The sequence below is a fragment of the Pantherophis guttatus genome, chromosome 4 (genome assembly GCF_059756535.1).
Source record: "Pantherophis guttatus breed Tessera chromosome 4, ASM5975653v1, whole genome shotgun sequence".
In the NCBI taxonomy this organism is placed as follows: domain Eukaryota; kingdom Metazoa; phylum Chordata; class Lepidosauria; order Squamata; family Colubridae; genus Pantherophis; species Pantherophis guttatus.
This window is the reverse complement of record NC_142066.1, coordinates 61,130,397-61,155,078: the sequence shown is the minus strand read 5'-3', so window position 1 is coordinate 61,155,078 and position 24,682 is coordinate 61,130,397. Positions and strand designations below refer to the sequence as shown.

Here is a 24,682-nt window from a genome sequence, read left to right as displayed (position 1 = left end):
TTAGTTGCTTTTCTCTGCACTTTTTCCAAAGTCTCAATATCTTTTTTGTAATGTGGTGACCAAAACTGGATGCAGTATTCCAGGTATGGTCTTACTAAGATTTTATAAAGCGGTACTAATACCCTCACATAATTTTGATTTTATCCTCTGTTTATAATTAAGAATGTATTAGCTTTTTTGGCTGCTGCCACATACTGCTGGCTCATATTTAAGTGATCATCCACTAGGACTTTAAGATCCCTCTCATAGTTACTGTTTTTGAGCCAGGTTTCACCTAATCTGTACTTATATCCATGGTTTTCCTGCCTAAGTATAAAATCTTCCTTTTCTCCACATTAAATTTCATGTTGTTGGATAGGGCCCATTGTTCAAGTCTGTCAATATATTTTTGGATCCTGAGTTTGTCTTCTGGGGTGTGGCTATTCCTGCCAGTTTAGTGTCATCTGCAAATTTGATGAGTTCCCCTACTATTCCATCATTTAAATCATTTATGAAGATATTGAAGAGTACTGGGCCTAAGATGGAATCACTGCTCACTGCTTCCTTCCTTCCATGTACATGTAGTACCATTAAGGACTACTTGTTGAGTATAGTTTGTCAGCCAGTTACAAATCCATCTGGTCTTGATGCGGTTTATCCCACATTTTTATAGCTTACCAAAAGTAGATTGTGGTCTACTTCGTTGAATGCCTTACTGAATGTAAGTATACTAAATCCATAGTATTTCACTAGTCTACTAATTTAATTACTTTATCAAAGAATGAAATAAGGTTGGTTTGGCATGATATGTTTTTAACAAACTTGTGGTGGCTTCTAGTTATAACTTCATTTGTAAGGTCCTATCTCAATTACGTTGTCAATAATATCAGTTTGGGAAGGCATGCTTGCACTTTTAGGATATTTTAAACACTTGTTTAAGGTTTTTCTCTCCTGGGGAGGTGAGATAGGGATATTTTCATTGCCATTATATCACAGTTTTCTTTCTATTTCAGGTCCTGAATTTTTAATATTAGTTTGTAAACTGGCACAAATATTAGTTTGTGAACTGTGCAAATATAAGGGGATAGGAATGTTTAAAATTATAATAACAGAATGAAAAATAATACAATATTTAATAAATCCTTGCTCAGAATAACACCACATTTATTTCTTAACAGGAAAGTAGGATTTCCCAATTTAAAGATATGCCAGAGCCATAAAGAGATTAGGAAAGGGTTAACCAATATGGAAGGAATTAACGCAGCTACTGTCAAACTGCTTTCCCCATCATTTATGCTGCAGTGTGCCACAATCTTGAGAGGGAGGGGAATTTGGGGGGGGGGCTGACTAAAACTGCTGTTTGAAAAAAAGGGGGGAAATGTGGAAAGACCAGCATGAATAGGAAGCAGAAGTGTGAACCAGTTTCATTCGGCCATTTGAAGGACTTTTGGGTGTTCCCAGGTTCATTCACAGGACCTGGGAATGGAATGTTACTACTTCTCAGAGTGTCCTATTCTCATAACATTCAGCTACCATCCTGATGAACACTGATGAACTGTTCAAAGGAGGGAAGGCTAATGGTTCGAAATAATGTAACAATTTGTGTGGGTTTTCTTTAGATTTGGTCTTGCTTTCGCTGCATCCAGTTGTCTCTAGTAAAAGAGTCTTGCAACCTTCTGATGGAGCCAAGCATTTTTCTTTCCTAGAGAGGCAGTTAGAACAGGGCTGACAGGTACATAGACTTGTAGAAAATCTAGAGTCACACTTGATTCCTGTTACTATTGCATAAAAGAAGTTTTTGTCCTCTGTAGTACCCTGTGACTCAGCATCTTGATATACATCATAACTTTCCATGTATTCATTCTATAGCACTAGATTGTTCTGGCAGTGGGAAAACTAGAACACATAGAGAGAGAGTACTACAATAGTAAAAACAATAAAGATATCAAGTGGATTAATTAATACACCAATGGTTTCAAAAAATAAATTAAGGAGTCTTTAGGAAATACGTGTTTCTTTAGGAAACACGTATTTATTTCAAATGACATGATCTCAAATTCAAGTACTTGTGGGACAATGTGGATCATTTTTATCCAGGAAAACATTTTGACAATTCTGTCACTTACTGAAAGGAAAACAGATATTTCAAGCAACAGATTTGGTTCATTTTAAAATCTATTTATTGACCAGTTTAAATCACACAGGCACAAATTCACAAATCATACAGGAAAAATCCATGAAATAGAATATTTCTGAGTTTGAAACACTAAGAAAATGTTGACTAATCCCATATTTCCACTTTAGCACTATTTGTCTCCCAAGAATTTGTTTCAGAAGATTAAATGGGCTAGTGGTGGAGGTGAACAGGGTATAATTGGCAAGAAATATTCTTCTTGCATTCTATCAGTAGAGACCTAGTTGGGATCAAAGATGCTCTTTCATTTGTGGAAGAATAAGCCAGGATCTAAGATGTTATTACTCCTCACCCCCACATGAAGTGTATTTCTACACAAGGGGAAATGTGAATATTGCCTGTTGAAAATACCCTAAATAACACATCATTTTAAATTATGCATGTTCACACAGCAACATTCCACAAGAGATTTATTAATGATCCTTCTACTGAAAGCCCATACATAAAATCTAATGTGTTTTTTAAAAAATCAAACATCTCTTAACTATATTAAAACTCTCAGTTAAATCCAGTATAAACTAAGTCCTGAAAAAATAAAGCAACAAAAAAGGAAAAAGTGACATACAATATCTTTGATGTGTAACGGAGAAGGATGTTTCATAAACAACTTTTACTATTGGGTCTTCAAGTTAATCTCATAATAATTGAAGCATCTTTAATAAGACATGGTTTTTCTTTTGGTTCCTGGAATACTCTGCATACTTGCTTTATTGGTGTTTGAGATATATTATATCTTCTTCCAAAACCAGCCCCAGGCTGTTACTTCTGGCCAGAAGATTCTGAGATTCTGTTACAAAACAAAAGAAAGATTTTAACACATAGGTTCTTATACAGGAAATCCTCATTTAGCAATCATAATTAGGGCAGGCAATTTGGTTATTAAGCAAATAATTGCAATGTAAAACAACAATTGTACTTATGATCTTATTTCAGCTTTCCTTTGCTTTATAAATTTGCAAAGACCATAAATGTGAGATCAATTGTAAAGTTACTCTTTCATCACCATTGTAACTCTGAATGGTTGCTAAATGAAGCACTTGTTTTTTTTCCAACAAGTGAAGATTACCTGTACATATGTACAATGCATTCAGAAAGTATTCAGACTCCCTTCACTTTTGTCAATTTTGTTATACTGCAGCCTGATTCTACAGTTGTTGAAAATAATCTTTTCTCATTAATCTACACTCAGTACCATATAAAGACAGAAAACAGAATTTTAGAAATGTCTGTAAATTTATTAAAAAGAAAAAACTGAAATACCACATTGGCATAAATATTCATTGGCATAAATATTCAGGGCATTGTAAAAACATGTAAAATTTAGCTCTGTTGCCTTGATTATTGCTGACATGTTTCTAAACCTTGATTGGAGTCCACCTGTGGTAAATTAAATTGATTGGACATGATTTGGAAAGGCACACACTTCTCTATAGAAGACCTCACAGCTGACAATGCATACAATGAGTGTAGCAGAGCAAAAGCCATGAGGTCAAAGCTCAGAGACAGGATTATTTCTGCTGCATTGAAGGTTCCTAAGAGCACAGTGACCTCCATAATTCTCAACTGGAAGATGTTTGGCACAATCAGGACTCTTCTAAGAACCGATCACCTGGTCAAACTGAGCAAGTGAGGGAGAAGGGTCTTACTAAGAGAGGTGACCAAGAACCTGATGGTTACTCTGAGCCCCAGAGATCCTGTGTGGAGATGGACAGATTTCCACAAGGATAATCATCATTGCAGCTCTCCACAAATCTGGGCTTTACAGCAGAGTGGCTAGATGAAAGCCTCTCCTCAGTGCAAAATACACATAAGCCCACTTGGAGTTTTCAAAAAAAAGGACTTTGAGACTGTGAGGAACAAGATTCTCTGGTCTGATGAAACCAAGATTGAACTGTTTGGCCTCAATTCTAAATGTTATGTCTGGAGGAAACCAGTCACCCTCATCACCTGCCCAACATCATCCCTATATGAAGCATGGTGATTGTGGTAGCATCATGCTGTAGGGATGTTTTTCAGAAGCAGGGACTGGAAGACTGTTCAGGATTGAGGGAAAGCCGAATGGAGCAAAGTATATATCCTCAATGAAAACCTATTCCATGGCGCTCAGGACCTCAGACTGGGCCGAAGGTTCACTTTCCAACAGGACAACGATCCTAAGCACACAGCCAAGACAACACAGGAGTAGTTTAGGGACAACTCTGTGAATGTCCTAGAGTGGCCCAGCCAGAGACCTGACTTGAACTCTATTGAAATCTCTCGAGGGACCTGAAAATGGTTGTCCACTGATGGTTGCCATCCAACCTGACTGAGCTTGAGAGGATTTGCAAGGAAGAATGGCAGAAAATCCCCCAAGCCAGGTATGCAAAGCTTGTCAGGTCATATTCCAAAAGATTGGAGACTGTAATTGCTGCCAAAGGTGCTTCAATAAAGTACTGAGTGAAGGGTCCGAATATTTCAGTTTTTTTCTTTTACATAAATTTACAGACATTTCAAAAAATTCTATTTTCCCTTTGTCATTATGGGGTACTCATTGTAGATTAATGAAGGAAAAAAATGAATTTCAACAACTGTAGAATCAGGCTGCAGCACAATAAAATTGACAAAAGGAGCCTGAATGCACTGGAGGTCCGGTGCACAAGGATTCCTTGTGTCTTCCAAATGGAAAGAACAAACCTTCATATGATTGAACCATTTGGTTTTAGATCTTTGCAGATGGATTGCTTCCAGCACTACTAATCAAATCCATTATGTACCTTATCCAGTTTGTATTTGGTCTCTAACTGTATATCTTAATAAAAAGTTAATTACCCTGTTAGAGATTATTTTGTGGAAAAACACTTCAGGCTTAATCTGGAATCATCCTGTAATTTATCAAGAGGTTGAAAGGAGCTGAAGAGGTTCATAAAGTTGTCCTGTCTTTCTTTTGGGTGTGCAGCTTTCTGATAAGACTGTCAATTTTATCTCGTCCACCACAGCCCTTTTTTTACTCATCTTGTAGTGTAATCAACAACCACAGCTGTAGATATGACTTCATTGCACAAAATAGGCTCCCCTAAAGCTAAACGGGGCCTTTTTCATTGTTTTGCAGCCCTCTTGCTGGCCAATTCTTTAGATGTATCAGGAAAGTGGATTGGCAGTGGAGTTTTTAACAGCCTTACCCCAAAGGGCAGGAAAGTTCTCTGCCAAAACTCCACCCCAACGAAATCAGCTTTCATCACACAGCTAGGGGAGAAATGTGGTTTGTAACTGGATTCACATCTGTTTCCCTACGCAAAAGGTTCAACATCTCTCCACTTTGAAATATATTAAAAACAGAATAAGCACAATAACTAAGCTTAAACCTATCAGTCATGTATGAAAAATAAGGTTAGAAACCTACTCATCTCTCCAGCCTGCTATTCGCTGTGAGACCATTCTTATTTTCATGAGTTTCCGTGTGCAGGAGGAAGCAAACTGTTGCTTTTGCAGAGAAGTTCTCCCTCCCTCTCCCTCCATCCCTCCCCCCCCCCTCAGTCTGTCTGGCTGTCTGTCTGTACACCTCCTGCTGGTGCTTGTGGTTAAGAAGGAAAGATTTTGGAGTCTTATCTGCCTGCAAGTGAGGGAAGAACTCAGTAGCGAAGAGGCAGGAGCAGTACAGTTGTAGAGCTGAATTTCATTTGAAGTGGCTGCAGGTTTAGCAAATATTTATTAAATGTACCTGGAAGGTTAAAAGTAGAGGAATACTATCATTTATAGTAAATTGGAAGACTGAGAAAATATAAACTTGTGGAACTCTCAAAATAGGAGGAATAAACAGGATTGAAATAAAAGATGGTTGTGAGCCCCTTTATCTTATCCTCTATCAGCTGTTTCCTCATGAGGCAGGTTGTTTAATTAAGAATTAGAATTTCAGTCAAAGAGAGCAAGGGCAGATGGAGAAGGTGATTTTGGCAGGAATGCAAAGCCCAAAGGCAGGGCTAAGCCAGGGCGTGTTGGAAAGACACGCAAGGACCTTGAGTGCATGTTAAAGATTTACTGCTCAAGGTCAGTAAGATATGGAAGGAGGGAGCTCTTGCTTGGTAAAAAGAATAAGAAGACCCTCTTCAAGTGCTGCCCAAGGCAATGCTGTTCCCACAGTATAAGGGAAGGAACTAAACTTGAGGAAGAAATAGCCTAAGGGTCAAAAGAACTTGGCTAGAAATTTGATTTCTATAGAAGCTTCAACTATTGAAAGCCAAACATTTGAAGAATCTACTTCTGAACATCTGTATAGTTGGGTTAACTGCCTCCTTCTCCCACAGCCCATACTTTAGCTCTAGGAAATGTCATCAAACTTCCAAGTTGTATCGTAGTATGACATCCATCATGCAACATGCATACATACTACATACAGAGAAAAAAATAGCCAGTGGCAAGTATCATACTATATACAGTAACCTTTTTATTTTAACTTTGTTGTTTGAACTTAGCCATGTTATTTGTAAGCAATAATTCATGGTTTATCCTAAAGTATAATTTTAATAGTTTCACCACAAAACTATGACAATGTATGCAAAGAAGTAGCTAGTTCATAATCATTCAGAGAAAAAACATGGAACTGGTACTAATCACAATGCTTTGTCCCTCAAGCATGTAATGATGCATTAAAAACCAAATTGGAAACTGCTAGGAAAGAGCTATTCTTCTCAAATGATCTATCCATATAGATAATTAAATCACTGCATCACTTTCTGATCTGCTATTCTGTTTGTTTCCTTATTGTTTGTTTCATAGAGGCTGGTAACATACCAACCTGTCTGAATATAAATTTTGTAAGAAATGTCAACAATCATCATGTAATTAATTGGAGACTTTTCCCCTGGGGGTGGCAGTTGGGGCTTTAGAGGCTAAGTTGTACTTAAAAAGACAATGTAGAATTTCAGTGGGCTGAAATGCAATAATTGAAAGAGGAAAACGGATAGCATTTAGTCAGTAATGTCTATTGCCACTTTTACAGTACATCAGAGTGGGTCATAGTCCTTTCCTCTTTGGGCTCGAAATAATGATTTTTATCTTGAATGTGTCTGAATCTATGTTTATGTTTAATGTAATTAATTACTATGTGCCATCAAGTTGCTGTAGACATTTAGAGACCACAAAGATTATTTATTTACAGGTAGTCCTCGACTTACAACAGCAGTTCAAAGTTACAACAGCACTCAAAAAAGTGACTTATGACTGATTTTCATACAACCATTGCGACATACCCCTGGTCTCATGATCAAAATTCAGATGCCTGGCAATTAATTCATATTTACAATGGTTGATAGGGTCATGTGATCACCTTTTGCGGCTTCTTGACAAGCAAAGTCAATGGGGAAGCCAGGTTCACTTAACAACCGTGTTACTAATTTAACAATTGCAGTTATTCACTTAACAAATTTGGCAAAAGAGGTCGTAAAAGGGGGCAAAATTCACTTAACAAATATCTCACTTAGCAACAGAAATTTTGGCCCCAATTGTGGTCGTAAGTTGAGGACTACCTGTATTGAGTAAATTTATATAGATAAATTTGTAGGATAGATTTTCTCCGTGATGATCTATCCCCACCTGATCTTTCAGGTCTTCCAATAAAATATTCATTGCTGTTTGTTTGTTTGTTTGTTTGTTTGTTTGTTTGTTTGTTTGTTTATTTATTTATTTATTTATTTATTTATTTATTTATTTATTTATTTTACCGCCCTTCTCCCAAAAGGACTCAGGGCGGTGTACAGCCAGCATAAAACCCACAAAAAAAAAAAACAGTTTAAAAATATTAAATAGTTTGGCCCGTAATTAAAATAAACAACCCAATTTAAATAATTTAAAAAAGAATAAAATTTAAAAATTAGGCCAGCCAGGCTTGTTGAAATAGAGGCGTCTTGAGGGCCTGGCGGAAGGTGCCCAGTCTACTGTAGTCTACTCTACTGTTGCTACTGTAGTCTATTCATTTTGTGTAATGGACCATGAGCAAAACTTTGAGAGATAAGAACTGTAGCCTGGGCAATGGTTTGATAAACCATTCTGAGTCCAAAGCAGGAATTTAATTTAAATAAGTACCTATCTATCTTTTTGATATCTTTTGTTAGTTCTAAGGATGGTTATTCTACCTCTGGTAATTAGTTGATCTTTATATTTAATTATAATATTTTAATCCTATTTTTTCTCTGTGCTCCTTGACTTTTATTAATACAGTTTATAGAGTAGTGTCATCAGCATAGCATATATTATTGATATTTCTTCCTCTTATTTAAAACCATGCCTGTTTTCTTTCAATCCAGCTTCCCTTAATATATATTCAGTCAGTTGTTTGAATATGATAGTATATGATATGATAATGATAGTATACAGATTAGCCACACTGCCTTGTCAACCCCGGAGTCAGTCTGTTTTACTATGTAAATACTACCTGTATTCTGATTTTCTGTTCTGCATATAGGTTTCTATATGCAGGACAAGGGATGTTCTGGAATTCCCATTTTTGAGCATATTCCACATCTTGATGTGATTAACACAATCAAGGACCTTTCTATAATCAGTGAAGCACATAGTAACCTCTTTTTGGTATTCTTTTGCTTTCTCAATTTTCTAGCATGCCAGCTTGAAAATCAGCATTTTTTTTCTCCATGTAGGGCTCTAATCTGCATTGGATAATCCTAAGGATTATTTTGCTAGTATGTGAAATTAACAATATTGTTTGATAGTTTGTATACTCTATTTTCTTTTTTAATACTGGAATTTAAATTTTCCTATTTCAATCTGTGGAACTCCGTTGTTCATCAAATTTGCTGCCATAGTTTGATTATTGCCTCATGGTGAAATGGGTGGCAAACAAATTCAGGCAGGGAGGCAGGCAGTAGTTCACTTAGAAGCTTGACTGATTCTTCTTCTGTGACTTGCCATATTTCGGTGGGTATTCCACCATTTCCTGTAGGGTTGTGACTTTGTAATTATTAGAGCGCTGGCCTAACTTTATCTTTTAGTACTACAGTTTCTTGTAATAGGGAATATCCTTTACCTTGGATTTTAATATCTCTGCCATACAGAATTTAGTTATGCCCTTTTAATCAGTTATTGTCTGTCTAATGGCATCCTTTGGCAAATCAATTTGAGGTTGGAACTTCATTCTGAATTCAGAGTTATTTTGAAAGACTTCCTTTGTTTTTCTATGACTGTTTCTAATGTATTTACAGATGTTGTTGAAATATTGTTTCCTATCTCTTCTAACAGTTGTCTAAAATTTCTTTCTTGAGATTTTTGTCCTCCTTAGTTTTGGCTTCTCTTCTCTTCTTGGAAATTTCCATGATTGTTCTGACATCCAGTTTGGTTCCTTTTCTTTCTTCATTTTTGGCAGTCTGTTTTCCCATTCATTCTTAATAACATCATGCCATAATTCCTCTGATTCTCTTATTGTGAGGTTCAGGACTTCAAAATGATACCTGATTTTCTCCTTGAAAAAAAAGATATGTATACGTTCAAGATGGTTTTGTGGAAATTGGCCTTCTTCTTTAACTTACATTGGAGCTTGAACATGAGTAATTCATGATCTGTTACATAGCTAGCACTTGGCCATGTCTTTGATGCTATAATTGTACTCTTCTACCTTTAAGACACCAGGCTAGAAACTAGGAAACTGAGTTGGTCCTGCCTTAGGCATTAAAACCATGAGTGACTTTGGTTCATCACTCTCTTTCAGCCTATCATACTTAATGGAATTGTTGTTGTGGGGGAAATAGGAGGAAGAAGTATTGGGTATAGTCACTGCCTTGAATTATTTATAAAAATAAAGACAAGGTTAAATATAAATGACTATAAAAGGTAAGGTAAAGGAGTCCCTGCAGATTTTACTCTGCTAGTCATTGATAACCATGGGGGCAGTGTTCATCTCCGTTTCAAGGTCATTGAGCTAGTGCTGTCTGAAGAAATTTCTTGTCATGTGGCCAGCATGGCATCACAGAACACTGTTACCCTCCCACTGAGGTGGTATCTATTTATCTACTTGCATTCGCATGCTTTTGAACTGCTCAGTGGGGAGGAGCTGGTGCAAGGACGGGAGCTTATCCCTTTACATCTCAAATACACACACACAAACATATTCTGATGTATGTATGTATCGGGTGATATTCACTTACCTTCACTACCAGTTCGCAAATGTGAGCGTGCGCGCACGTGCATCACTTGCATGCACCACCTCCATGCATGCGCAGGTACTTCTGCTCACGCACAGAACATCCAAAACGGTACGTGATTACGTCCAGGTGGGTGGGCAGAGCCACCCACCGCCACTACCGGTTTTCCCGAACCAGATAGAACCGGCTGAATACCACCACTGGTATGTTCTTTTAAGGCTGTCATTTTATATGGCTGTCTATCTTTCAGTGGGATTGTGTTGTTTATGTTAAAGCTATGATTCCCAAACTAGACTCTGTGACATTCTCAGTATGAATGCATAGAATGCCGTGGAATATATTACGTTTTCAAAAGAAACAGAATAATATTTAGACACTGCATGAATTAACCTAGTATTGCTGTTTCCCTCTGTTTCTGTTAATCCTGCAGTTCCCAAACTGTGCACTATGTTCAATTTCTATGAATTGAGAAAGTTTGGGTTAAAGGATAGGCCTAATATGAATAATTCCCAAGTTGTTCAATAGTGTCTTTTGAAACTATTAAGCTTTTTCTATGAATAAGTAACTTTTGTCAGTGTCAAAGTTCTCAGTCTTTGGTCCTGAGTGCTGCATACAAGGGGAATCTTGTCTTTATGGTTTCCTGAGGGACAATTAGTGAAACACTGTTCTTTGCATTCATTGCAAAGGAATTATCATATTTGCAGAGACAGGTGGGTGTTATAGGACTGTGGGCACCCATATCAGATATTATTGGGGTTCGATGAAGGGACTAATAACCTTCAGAACTAAGAATCTCTTTTGAGATATATTTAGATATGTAACCACTTAACTGGCAACTGGAATTTCTCAATAAGGATTACGGAATTTTTGTTCCAATTGATCATTTCTTGGACAGTTATAGTTTCTATAACTTTAGCTCTTGATAATTTGTAAATCAAGTTTGGAATGCAAGACAGTTAGTTGTCTGTTTCCAATGTTTTCTTCTTTTCCTTTAAAGTTTTAACTGTGTGTGAAATCAGAGCGCTGGAGATCAGCATTCTGTTATCAAGAATGCACATCAGAAATCTTTGTAATTTCAAAATTATTTATTGGAAATCATGGGACAGAGAGTATTTTTTTTAAAAAAACATGTGTTTACTTCCTTTTTTCCACCTAGCTGGCTTTCACACATGAAATTATTCTTTATGTTTATCATATATATCAGAAGAATTACTCTGCAAGAAATAACTTTGTCATAAATTTGGCTGCACAATTTTAATATTAACACCTAACACAAATCAAATGCTCCTCATTTCATAATCAGTATAATTTTAGATGGATTTAAGACACAGAATACCGAATATTAAATATATGAAATAAATATTGTGTATATTTTTCTATACATTTTTATAATTCATAAATAAAAGACTTAAATTGCACAATATTATGTTACTTATCCAGGTATGAACTTAGGCCGATTGTTAAAGATCAGTCCTGTTAATTTGAAAGAACCTACTCACCCCCACATTATGGTACGTTTAACCTCAGCCTCTTATCCATTTATTATGCTGTATATAAAGATACCAAATTCAGTAATTTATAGTATTAATTTGAAACATTTAACCAATCTGCTTTTTAACAGCCTATGGGTAGATGTTTATCCTTGTAAACCACCCGGAGTCAGGTGAGAGTGAGTTGTGAGTGAGTGAGTTGTTGGTCAGATCAAATTTTAAATAAAACAAATTGCAGCAGACCAGCACCATCTAGTGGTCTATTTAAATGATGGCACTTTCTTTTATATGTTTTATCATCAAGGCAGCTTTGGAATTTACCCTTCATATTTTTATACAATATAACTGTTAGATAATAAAGGCTTTTATACTTATTTATTTATTTTATTTAACGATTAGTTTGTCAAACATGTACAAGATAGCAGGTATAAGTATGGACATGGACATAGACATGAACGAAGGAATGAATACAAATAAATGGGGACAGTAGGACAGGGACGGTAGGCATGCTGGTGCGCTCATGCACGCCTCCTTTACGGACCTCTTAGGAATGGGGTGAGGTCCATGGTAGACAGTTTAAGGTTGAAGCTGTGAGGTTTTGAGGATTTAACAACGGAGTTGGGTAGAGCATTCCAGGTGTTGACCATTTGGTTGCTGAAGTCGTATTTTCTGCAATCGAGTTTGAAGTTTACCTTTAATTTGTATCGATTGTATGCCCATGTTTATTGAGGTTGAAGCTGAAGAAGTTATTGACAGGTAAGATGTTGTAGCAGACAATTTTGTGTACTATGTTTAGATCAGACTGCAGGCAAGGCAGTTCCAGATTGTCCAAGCCCAAAATTTGAAGCCTAGTGGCATAAGGGATTCTATTGTGAGTAGAGGAGTGGAGTACTCTTCTCGTGAAGTACCTCTGCACCTCTCAATTGTATTAATGTCCAATATACAGTGTGGATTCCAGGCAGATGAGCTGTATTCGAGAATTGGTCTGGCAAAGGTTTTGTATGCCCTAGTTAGCAATATAGTGTTACCGGAGAAGAAGCTTCGCAAAATCAGGTTAACAATTCTTAATGCCTTTTTGGCATTGCTGTTACAGCTCTGGGGCTTAGATCATTTGAGATGAGTACTCCTAGGTCCTTGACAGGGTGAGGGTTGTCTACGAGTTAGGGTTAGGGTTAGCGTTAGCGTTTCCGTCCAACTTATATTTGGTGTTCTGATTTTTACTGCCAATGTGAAGGACAGAACATTTATTAGTTGAGATTTGGAATTGCCAATTGCGCGACCATTCTGACACATAGTCAAGGTCATTTTGTAGGGCAGCAGCATTGTCAGTGATGTTAAATAATTTTACATCATCAGCAAAGAGGACGCAGCTGCTTTTAATGTGACTACATAGGTCATTGATGTAAAGCAGAAAGAGTGTGGGTCCTAGAATGCTGCCTTGGGGGACACTGCTGTTCACTGGTGCTGCTGTTAACTGTTAACTGATAGGGTGCTATTTTGACTACTTGTTGCCTGTTTAACAGGAATGTTAGAGCCTTGGTGGCGCAGCAGAGTAAAGTGCTGTTAAGTAGCACCAGCTGCCTGCAATTACTGCAAGTTCAAATCTCACCAGGTTCAAGGTTGACTAAGCCTTCCATCCTTTCGAGATAGGTAAAATGAGGACCTGGATTGTGGGGGCAGTAAGCTGACTTTGTATAAAAAAGAACACCGCTTGGGGGGGGCCAAAAGCCCTACTAAGCAAGTATATACAAAAGTATGAAGGCTATTGCTTAACGCATTGTAAGCCGCCCTGAGTGTCCGGAGAAGGGCGGCATATAAATCGAACCAATCAATCAATCAATCAATCAATCAATCAATCAATCAGTAAACAAACAAACAAACGTGGCTATCCATTTGTGCAGGGATCCGAAAATGCCGTAAGAACTTAGTTTTAACAGTAGTTTGTCATACACCACTGAATCAAAGGCATTGCAGAAGTCTATGTAGATTGTTTCTATTGCTTTACCCTGGTCAAGATGTGTGGTCCAAATGTTTCTGCAGTGTAGGAGTTGCAGATTACAGGACAAATTTTTCCTGAAACCAAACTGCTTGTTAGAAAGCAGGTTGTTGTCTCTAAGTGGAGGGTAATGGATTGGTTTATAATTGATTCCATTACTTTACAGGTGACGTAACACAAAATGATTGGTCTGTAATTTTCTACTAGACTAGGGTCTCCCTTTTTAAAGATAGGTGGTGTTGAATCCTTAGACTTACAGCCCTCATCGGGCTGTCCCCTGCAGGAAGGTGCTGATTGGCCAGCCGCTAGCAACAGCAAGAGCGGGAAGTTACCAGAGTTCAGATTGGTTAATATGCATCTGACAACGACTATTTAAGCGCCTGTCAGAAGGGGGTTGTTCTGTTCTGTTACCAGAGTGTCCTTGTTATAAAAAGTTGCGTTAATAAATGACTTGTTAGAAGCAACAGGCCTCTGTGTGCTGCCTCTAGGATTCAATAGGTATGACCGTGGATAATGACCATAGGTCAGGCAAGGAGCTGGTTCTGAAAGATTGTGCATAGAAGTTCAGCTATGGCAGTGGCAAGTTTTTTTAAGAAGTAGGCACATAATCCATCAGGGCCAATAGATAGAGGTGGCTTTAGGTTACGTAATGTCGTTCTGACATTATCTACTGTAAAGTCAATGTGTAGTAAATCGTTATAATTAGTTATGGTACGACTAGGAAATGTGGGGTGGCAGCCATTGCTGTCGATAAAGACTGAATTGAAGAACGTATTGAAGAGGTTGGCCTTAACAGCTTCATTGTTACAGTCTTCCCTGTTAGGCCCTTTTAGAGGTGGGATAGTTTTTGAGCCTTTAAGTTTGGCATTTATGAAATTGTAGAAGGCTTGGGTGGATTTCGAGTATTAACAGCTCTTCCTCCTGTTTGCAATGGTGGTTGGTATATTCTGCCTTTATCTGGTGGCATAGGGCTTTATAGCGGTTTTTAAAGTTAACTACATAGCCAGTTTTGTTATTTTGCCAACAAAACTTTTTCTTGAATTGTAGCTTTCGTATTGTTATGGGTAGTTTTTTGTTTTTTGTTTTTTTTTTGCTTTAGGGGTTATTATTGGTACTTATACTGTAGGTTAATGACTCTATTGGCTTCGAGCAAAAAAGTGTTATAATGGTCTTCTGCAATATTACAACCTGTGAACCGAAGGTGCCAATTAAGAGATATGAAGTCAGCAGCTATGAGATTATAGTTGGCTTTTTAAAAATGGTAATTTGGGGTCCCATCATTATGATTTGCGAGGACACAAATTGAGGCAAAAATCAATTATGCTGTGGTCACTGTTGGAAAAAGTTTCTTTAACTTGTAGGCCATAAATTGAGTTTAAACTATTGCAGAAGATGAGATCTAAGCAGTTGTTGAGCTTGGTGTTGTTCGTTACCAACTGATCCAGCCCCAGAGTTGTAACAGCATAGTACAGGGTTGCATGTATAGATTTGGTTGTACAATTTGTTTAGGGTCTAATTAATAAGATGCAAAGTGAGGTCACCAAGAAAGATAAGGGGGTGCGGGTAGGAAGCTGCCCATGTTAGTAGTGCAGTTAGCTTGTTCATATGACCAAGGTCGTAATTAGGGGCTCTGTAATGTAGCAAGAAATGAACTGTGGTATTTAGGGACAGTTCACAGACAATGGTCTCAGGAAGAGCAAGCTGCTGTGTGACATTAATCTTTTTCAGAGTTAGAGACTTTTTATAAAAGATAGCAACACCACCCCCTCTATGGTTTTCATGGTCAGACTGGTAGTCACTTACTGTGGTAATGGAGTCTGGAAAAGATACATTCAACGATGTCTCGCAGACAAAAATAAGGTCGAATAGGGCTGCATTTAGTAGCAGGAGGAATTTGGGCATTTTGTTTGCGAGGCTTCTTGCAGTAGCTTGCATTTAAGATTTGTAGGGGTGGACCTGGTGGAAGAAGGGGGCGTGCATGCCTACTTTTGGTTGTTGGGGGGGTGTTGTTGGGCTGCGGGCCGCTGGTCTTGCATTTGATGTAGTTAGCGCGGTAGTCTATGTACAGGTCAGTCTCTCCTTATTCCTGGTGTCTTTTGAGCTCCAAGCGGAGCTCGTGGGTACAGGCATGTTGTAGTATAGACAGGTCAGGCCATGAACGAAGTTTCTTATGGTTTGTGCAGCTTTTGTCGAGTTTATTGTGGAGGTGAATTTGTTTCCTGGTTTCGCTCTTGCAAACGACTCTGCAGAAGTGTGGGGCCACCGAGTCATCGCTGTTCTTGAACTGAGGGCCATTGTGGAAAACTTCAATGATTTCATCAGGGGAGATGGTTGATGCCTGGAAGTTGTTGATGATATCGTGAACCTTTGTGATGTCATTGGATTTATTGGTATCCTCCAGTCCAAATAAGTTAGCGTTGGAACGCTTCTGTTGACGTTCAATCGCGTCTTTGACAAGGACAAAGGGTTAGTGGTTCCCTGCGGCTGGGGTAGTTGGGTTTGGATAGGATTTCGGGATGTTGGAGCTTTGCTTTTCTGTGTTGTTTCTTTTTCTTCAAGGGATGCTAATCATGCTTCTATGGTGTTGACCCGTTCAAATAGAACAATAAATTTGTCCAGTCTGGGCTTGCATGATGGGCAGAATAGTGAAAACGCAAGCAGGCAGGTTTTAAGTGAAGCTGATTGTAGGAATTGGGCTATGCCTTTGGTTAACCCCAAGCACTTGTGGTGAGCATACATGTTGCATAGGGAGCACTTCATGGTACTCTCATCCTCCTCAAATGCTTCTGTACAGATGAAGCACATGCAGGAGTCGTGTGGGTCATCAGTGGTGATCTCCTTCTTTTTGGGTGGGGGTTTGGCAGTACGGTGTTTGCCTGGCATGGTAGATTTGCTGTGGAGGCGCTGGTGTGGTTGCTGAGGAATTTTTTTTAAAAATTACTATTATTATTAAATTATTTGTATATTTATTTTGTGCACTCACCACTGCATTTTTTGCAGGTTTGACTTTACAGAAGTGCACCTCTTGTATGCTGGATTCCACTGGGTGGCCGGATGGTAGAATTCCCTTCTTCCATGATTGTCCCGCGTGCTCGTGTGTGTGCAGCCTGTGGGAGCTTCACCTTCTACTAGCATATCTTATTGGTCTTGTGAAATGACTGTTGGATAGTCTAGCCGCTTTTTATTTATTTTAAGTTGTGGGGATTCTCCGGCTCGCTCTGGCTTTCCTTATTGAATGCTTCCTGTGGGGAATTAGTGATCCGTCTATTAGCTTCGCAAATATCTTATCTTCTCCTTAAATACTTAACTGTTTATCACTGCTAAAATTAGTCTACTTTTCAAGGAAAGAAAAAGGGCTAAACATCTAGTCACACTTAAACAGTATACTATACAGCTGGGAAGTTACACTACTGAAATTTTAAAGTGTTTTTTGTCATTTAGCTCTCATCAGCTAGCCATACCCATTTGAATCCGGGCTACTTGCATATTAGGGAGATGTATTATTAACCTCTAAACCACGGGGTTCAAATCTCAGAAGAGCATGGTTAGCTGATGAGAGCTAAATATCTTGAAATAGATCTTTACTAATCTCCCTTTATTTCTTTGTTGGTAAAACATAAATTCAACACAAAAATAGTTTGTCATGAAAGCAACTGCCTATGAAGGCTCCTGGATTGGTGAAAACAGAAGCAGTATGATCTGTCCCATAATTAGGTACACCAGGTTGCCCTGACAAAAAACATGAAGACAGAAACAGATTCTGGGAGAGGAGATTTGAGACAGTAGTACAGTGATGGCTAACCTTTTTGCTGTCGTGTGCCAAAAGCAGGGGGAGAACGAGGTGGGTGTCACACACGTGTGTGCTCACACCCATAATTCAATTCCCCCTGCGCCCCCCCGCACATGCGTGTATGACCCTCCCCTTCGCGCTCCCCCCACTTTTGGCACGCAATGGCAAAAAGATTACCAGTGGGCCTGGTAGGCCCGTTTTTCGCCCTCCCCAGGCTCCAGAGGCTTTCTTGGAGCCTGGGGAAGGCAAAAACAGCCTTCTCCACTCCCCCAGAGGCCCTCTGGAGGCCAGAAACGGCCCATTTCCCGACTTCCAGTGGGCCCAGAAGGCCCGAAAATTAGCTGGCTGGCATGCGCATGCGCGCTGCAGCTAAGCTAGGGCAATGCTTGCGTGCCCACAGATATGGCTCCATGTGCCACCTATGGCACGCGTGCCATAGGTTCGCCATCACGGCAGTAGTAGGTTCCACTTACCTTCGCTACCGGTTCGGAATTGGGAGCACACATGCGCACTCGCTTCGCTTGCATGCAGTGCTTCTGTGCATGTGCAGAGCATCCGTGATGATGTCCAGGCAAGTGGGCAGAGATTCCCGCCGCCACCACTACTGGTTTGCCTGAACTGAGGCGAACTGGTAGAAACCCACCACTGATTTGAGACCTAAGGTATTCCATCCTAAATCTCAGCCATTGTGCTTGAACTTGATACTTTTGAATAGTTTATGAAAAATTGATGCTTTCAATCAATTTTTGCAAAATGTTCTAAATTGTGTATTAAGTGTATTTAATTTGCTACATATCATATAGTTTGATTCTTCAATAAACCAGAATGCAGCACAACCATTCTGTAACTAATGAGATTGTCTCAATATAATATGTGTTTGTTCCATTCTAATTTTTTCTAGGCCCGTGATGGCAAACCTATGGCATGCATGCCACAGGTGGCATGCATAGCCATATCAGTGGGCACGCCAGCTCAGCTCTAGCGCACATGTGGATACCGGCCAGTTGATTTTTGGGCCTTCTGAGCCCACCAGAAGTAGGGAAACAGGCTGTTTCCTGCCTCTGGAGTGGGGTCGGGAAAGCCCGTTTTTCTTTCTCACCTGGCTCCAGATCCTCTCTATGCATCTGGGGAGGACGAAAACAGTCTTCCCCACCCCCTCAGAGACCCTCCGGAGGCCCAAAATGGCCCGGTTCCCAACTTCCGGTTGGACAGGAAGTGATGTTTTTTTTTGTTTCCAGCCTCCAGAGACTCCTAGAGAGAGGCGTACAGGTGAGAGAGAGGGCCTACTGAGCCATCACGTGCCAGGAGTGGGGGGGAGTGGGGGCATGCGCGCATGCATGGGGCATGGCGCATAGAATTATGGGTGTCGGCACACGCACGCATGAACCTCCCCCACCCCCACCTCCTGGCACGTGATGGCAAAAAGGTTAGCCATCACTGTCCTAGGCTTACATCATTTGCAATGAAATGCCTTCTTCAGTTCTATACTAGATGTATTCTGATGTTGGTGGAGCACCAACATATTTGATGCTGTATCCATAACAGTTTAGTTCCAGTACTTTCTGGCAAGTCTTCTTCAGGAAGTTTGCCTCCAGTAGTTTGCTTCCAGGAAACTCCTATTTAATATTTTTTGTATGCTAATTCATCCATCCATCCACAGATTCCCATGTCATGGTAATTGAAAAGAATTCAGTTGGCAATAGTAAAGTCTTTCATCTCAGTTCTGGAATGCTGTTAGGAACAAGATTGGGAAACTAGTATTCTATCTCAGGCCAAATTCAGAGGAATTTTATTTATCTGTATAAAAGCCTTATATGGCTGCCCATTTTTAAGAAATACAATTGGAGTGGCTCATAACGGTTGTATAAAACCAAACATCATACAAGCAATAAATAACAAAAAACATTACAAATAAAAACAAAAGTCTGGCACCACAACCTATCTCCTTCAATGCAGTCAGCATCATTAACTCAAAGTTCCAACTTATCCTATCTCAGCCCTTGGGGAAATTTAAAACAATTCAGGGGCTACCTACAAATTAACACCCCTTCCATATGATGCCGCCTTGAAAATGCCATTAAGTGTAATGATCAGACAAGCTGACTGCCTGCCTCCTCCCTATTTTGAAATTTTTTTTATTTCCTTGGGCCTGAAGTCACACATTTTGGAACCACCCCAGATGACATCAATAAAAGTAATGGTAAGGAGCATATGTGTACAGCGTCTTTTGGCATACCATTAAATCTTTACTTGGGAAAAACATTCTGCTCAGTACCAGACACATTTAAATCAGATCTAGTTCATTCTCTATTGGGATGTATTTAAAAGATATTTGAAATATTTCATTGATGTAAAATGCAGAAACCAGAATTTGATTGGAATCTTATACATTTGTTCTATAATTGGCTTTCCAATATTGATACCAAAAGCCTACTTTGGAAGGTTTTTCTCCTGCTCCATGAATTGTCCATTATTAGACTCATTTATTATCCAAATCACATTGCTAGTGAAAGCTGGATTAATTGAGATATGGGATAACGAGATGACTGCAGCATTGCAAGCTGTCAAAAACTTTTTTCTGCAGGTTCATTCTCTAAATTATTTTAGCAAACTTTGGCCCCTCCTATCCACAAATTATGTTCTTCAAAATTAATTTCTGTCACCTGTTGTTGCCATCTCCTCAGGACCAATAGATTGGTTGGCCTATTCCACCACTTTTTACCCACAACTAAAGCTGCAAAGGGTGGTACTGGCATAGTTGAAGAACTATGATATTTTTGACTGTTTATGCAACAGATATACATTTGTCTGCTGTTTCTCAGTTGTGAATCTTAAGCTATTGGCTGAACTGCTATAATGTTGTGCAACTATTTTATTGATTACATTTGAAGCCAGATGAAAGCATTTAGGCCCAGGAAAAAGTGAAAAACCAATGGGTTAAATATTTTTAGACCTACTCAATAGACCATCCAGAGTTGATCAAGCTGTCTTATGGCAGATTCTTCAGCTGCTAGTTTTGGATGCTCTAGATATGCCTTCCTCTACTGAAATCAAGAAAGCATAGATGGATTTAAATAAGCAACAGGGTAAGATGGCATTCTAAGCCCCTCACTGTGGCTATCAAAAATAAGAAGCAAATCAGACTACAGAAACAACAGATGTATCTTACTGAGGTCCATCTTAGGCATGTACAGACTTGTCACTTTTTCAGAAAGGAACCTCCCAGACCAATCACTGTTGATGACATTCAGATGACAAATGTTTCAAATATTTGGAAAGCATTATCTTGAGTGATTGGTCTTTGGACAAATAAATTGACTCCAGGATCAGCAAGGGCAGCCAGCATGGATATGTATATGAGTGCTCAAACAACCCATCTGTATCTTTACAAAGCTGAATGTCTACAGAACTGTGATTATCCCTTCTCTCCTACATGGATGTGAATCCTGAACTCTGTAAACAAGGCACATCAAACAACTAGAAATTTCTCTCTGAAATAGAAAGAGTGCTTTCTGCTCCATCCTTGGCATTTGTTTTCATGTCTCCAATCTGAAGGCCTTGAATCGTACCTGGTCCATCAGCATTGTGTCCCCAATTATCTGAGTGAGGTGGCTGGGAAACATAATTAGAATGGATGATCATTGTATACCTTGCCAGCTGCTGTATAGTGTATTGAACTCTGGAAAGAGCTGCTTAGACAGACCATGCCAGTGCTACAAATGTATTATGAAAGAAATTGTATTTTACTGTGACATTCAGCTAAGAGAACTAGAAACTGCAATTGCTGGCAAAACCTGTGATCTCCACTGACTTTGAAGACAGGTGCTGCCAAAAACTGATACAAACCATGAATAGCATCACAGAAAAACATCCAGTTACTGCAACAATGGACTTTAGTGCCCCCACCCCCGAACTATTCTGTACTTCCAAACTAGAACTACAGAGGCTCCTCCATGCCCAAAATGAATTATACAACAGCGTGTCTTCTTCAAACCTGAAAAATCATTATATTTACAGTATTTGATGCCAAATGAAAACATTCAGATGGCTCGAGTTTAAATAAATGTATTTTATCTGGTTTTATTATATTTGAAATCTAAATGCCAGTGGAATGCTGAGGATTTCACAGCGATTTAGTAAAATTGCCAGATAATTTGTTTGGTAAATTATAATTGAGGTTAATAGTAGTAAAAGCTATTAATGACCTTGTCTAAAGAACAGTCTCAGCATTCTCCAGTTTTGCAATACTATGATCCCTTGCTATGAAAAATTAATTTGGGCAACATCCCATGATTACGAATTATTTCAATGTAGTTGGTAATACTTTGAAATCTGGGCTTGATAACCATGTCTGAGCCAACATTTTTAAAAAGTTGGAACTCTCTTCTGAGTTGCACATGATTCTCCCAGAAGATTCCAACATATAATTTGAGAACCTCTGCACTAAGTCACATCACAATTTAATAGATAGTCCTTGTTTAACTACATTCAATTACATCAGTATGAAAAAGTAACTTTTTGAGCAATCCTCATATTTACAATCTTCCCAGGTCTGGAAAGGAAAGGAAAGCTTAAAATCATAAGCACAGTTGCAGTTTCACTTAGTGACTGCTTTGCTTGATGACTAATGCTAGGCCCAATTATGATTGCTAAACCAAGACTATCCATTTTGTCCAAACATAGATCTCTGGAATTAAGTTTCTTAACAAAAAAACTGTTCTATGGCTTACATTACGCATGACTTAAAAGTCATGGTTAAATGTTTCTAGTCCTCCCTCGAAAATGAAGGAGGTATAAGAGCATTCACTAATTTGTAATGCTGTAATTAGTAGTTTTGCTGGCTCCATTTTGTTCTCATCCTATGAAGTTCTTCTTTGAAATCAAAGGAATATCTCCCCTTATGTCAGTTTTATGGTCTTCATATCAATCCACAAGTTTTTCAAATTGTTTTTGAGAGCAGGGAGGAATAGAAAGATTCACCCAGCAGTAAAATTAATGGAATATTGACTAAAAGAAAGGAAATTGATAAACAGTCATCTCTGTTTGCTAGTCATTTCAAGCATGTTCAGTAAAGAATGCTGTAGTACAATAGTAGTAAATATTAAACATAGGACTACCATATCTGAACTGCAAAATCCAGACAACCACTAGATGGAAGCAGAGATCTAAAAACTACTCAGTGTTTATTTCCATTTAATGGTACAGTAATACAATTTTGCAACCCAAGTATGCCTGTCCTGGTTAAATTATACTTGGTGTGTTCAGTAAATAAGCGAATGGATAAATGGGTAAGATGCATAAATTCATTCAAAAGCTTAGAACATCACAATGCTAGAAAGAATTGCATGAGGATTTGTCTCTGTGTTCCATGCAAATACATTTCTTGAAAGGATGCAAAACTGATTTGAACACATTTTTACAGAAAGTCACAGTCCTCCTACAGGCCAGAGTAATCATCCAAAGGATTAATATAATACCATAATACTTCATTTATTAATTTTATTAGAACTACTATCATCATCTTATATATTCCCTGAGGTATTTTTGTAGTTTCTAGAGATTTATAAAAAACAAATAAAAAGTTATCTGCTATATATGCGTGTTTTATTTCCCCCCCCCTTTTTTTAATAAGCAAGAGTTTTCAAAGTAGAGTGATATATCAGGTACCTGAAGTTCTTTCATCTCTGCATGGGATTTATGATGCTTTTAGAAGGATACTTTTGAATCCTGCTGCTGCTTTAGGCATGCCCTGCCCCTTTCAGTTGTGTGTGTTGTTGCAACACATTCACTAAAAGGGGCAGTCCTTGGAATTCAATGCTGCAGCAAACTTTCATGTGTCTGACCCTTCTTTGGCGAATCCTTGCCGCTAGAAGTCTGTTTATCTGATTAAAACACATTTTTCAAATTCACAAGGTAATTAATAAATAAAAGATGCAAGATTAATTTCCCTTTTTAAAAACTCCTCTCAAAAACATCAAAATGGCTGAAATTAGGAAAGCTTTATTTTTAAGATCTAAGGATGTCAGTATTCAAATTATTATTAATATTGTCATAATATAGTACTACAGTTTTTCATGAAAAATAGGCTACGTGCTCTAACATCATATTCTAGTTTAAAGTAAAAAAAAAAAATACCCTAGAAACTTGTTTTGAAAGTAAAGAATTATTAGATTATTCTAGTTCTAATAATCCAATGTTTCCCAAACTTGACCCTTTGAAGATGTATGGACTTCAACTCCCAGAATTCCTCAACCAGGCATACTGGTTGGGGAATTCTAGGAATTGAAGTCCATGCATCTTAAAATAGCCAAGTTTGGGAAACACTGTAATAATCTATGGGTATTTTTCTCAACATTCAGTGGGTCCAGAGAGCAGCCTGTCCTTGCATATTTCTTATTTTCAATAGCCATGCAAAGATTTAGGAAAGCTCTTGTTAAAAGCGTCTTCTCATTTATGTTCTCAACAAATAAGAGAAAATATCTGTATGTGATGAGTCGGAACTCTACCATATAGTATTGACTGAAATGTATGTTTGAAGGAAGAGGTCTGAAATAATGTGGCAGAGCTGGGACAACAATATACCCAATAGCCAGGATAACTCTCTTGAGCTATGAAAACCAGTTACTCTTCTCTAAGTAGCAATGTTCTTGCTACAATTTTCTCTTTTTGCCCTCTTTCAAAGCTTTTGTGGATAGACAGACTAAAGCTCCATAGTCACAGACCTAATTAAATATTTGCCAGAAGGGTGAATCCTTTGTGATATGAATAGAAGGCAAGCATCTAAGGTAAATAAGAGACCTATATTTATAATTCTCTTTCTCATTCATGGATGTTATCTAAGGACAATATGGCAGCTAAGGGCCAAGGTTCAAAAGGCTGTTGGCTGAGAAACTTTCTGTTGCTGAAGAAAAAGAGGCAAACTGAACATAGTCACCCCATGCCGATTGAAATCTATTCCATGTCTCTATCACAATTAAATTTTGAGCTTGCAATGGAAAATCTGATCAAGTAAACTTTTCCATACTTGCGTTGCTTTTAGATTTAAGCAATCTACATTCTTCTAAGACCAAAATGTAATTTGAACACAATCTATGTGACAATATACAC

At 38.4% G+C, this 24,682-nt stretch overlaps 1 long non-coding RNA gene across 1 annotated transcript; it reads right to left on the bottom strand.

Moving 5' to 3' along the window:
* Nucleotides 1-2,136: 2,136 nt before the first annotated feature.
* LOC117665053 (uncharacterized) lies at nucleotides 2,137-5,644 on the bottom strand. Its single transcript, XR_004591232.3, has 2 exons — nucleotides 5,553-5,644; nucleotides 2,137-2,960 (listed from the first exon to the last, which is right to left on the bottom strand). It is a non-coding gene; the product is annotated as an uncharacterized LOC117665053 (long non-coding RNA).
* Nucleotides 5,645-24,682: the final 19,038 nt, after the last annotated feature.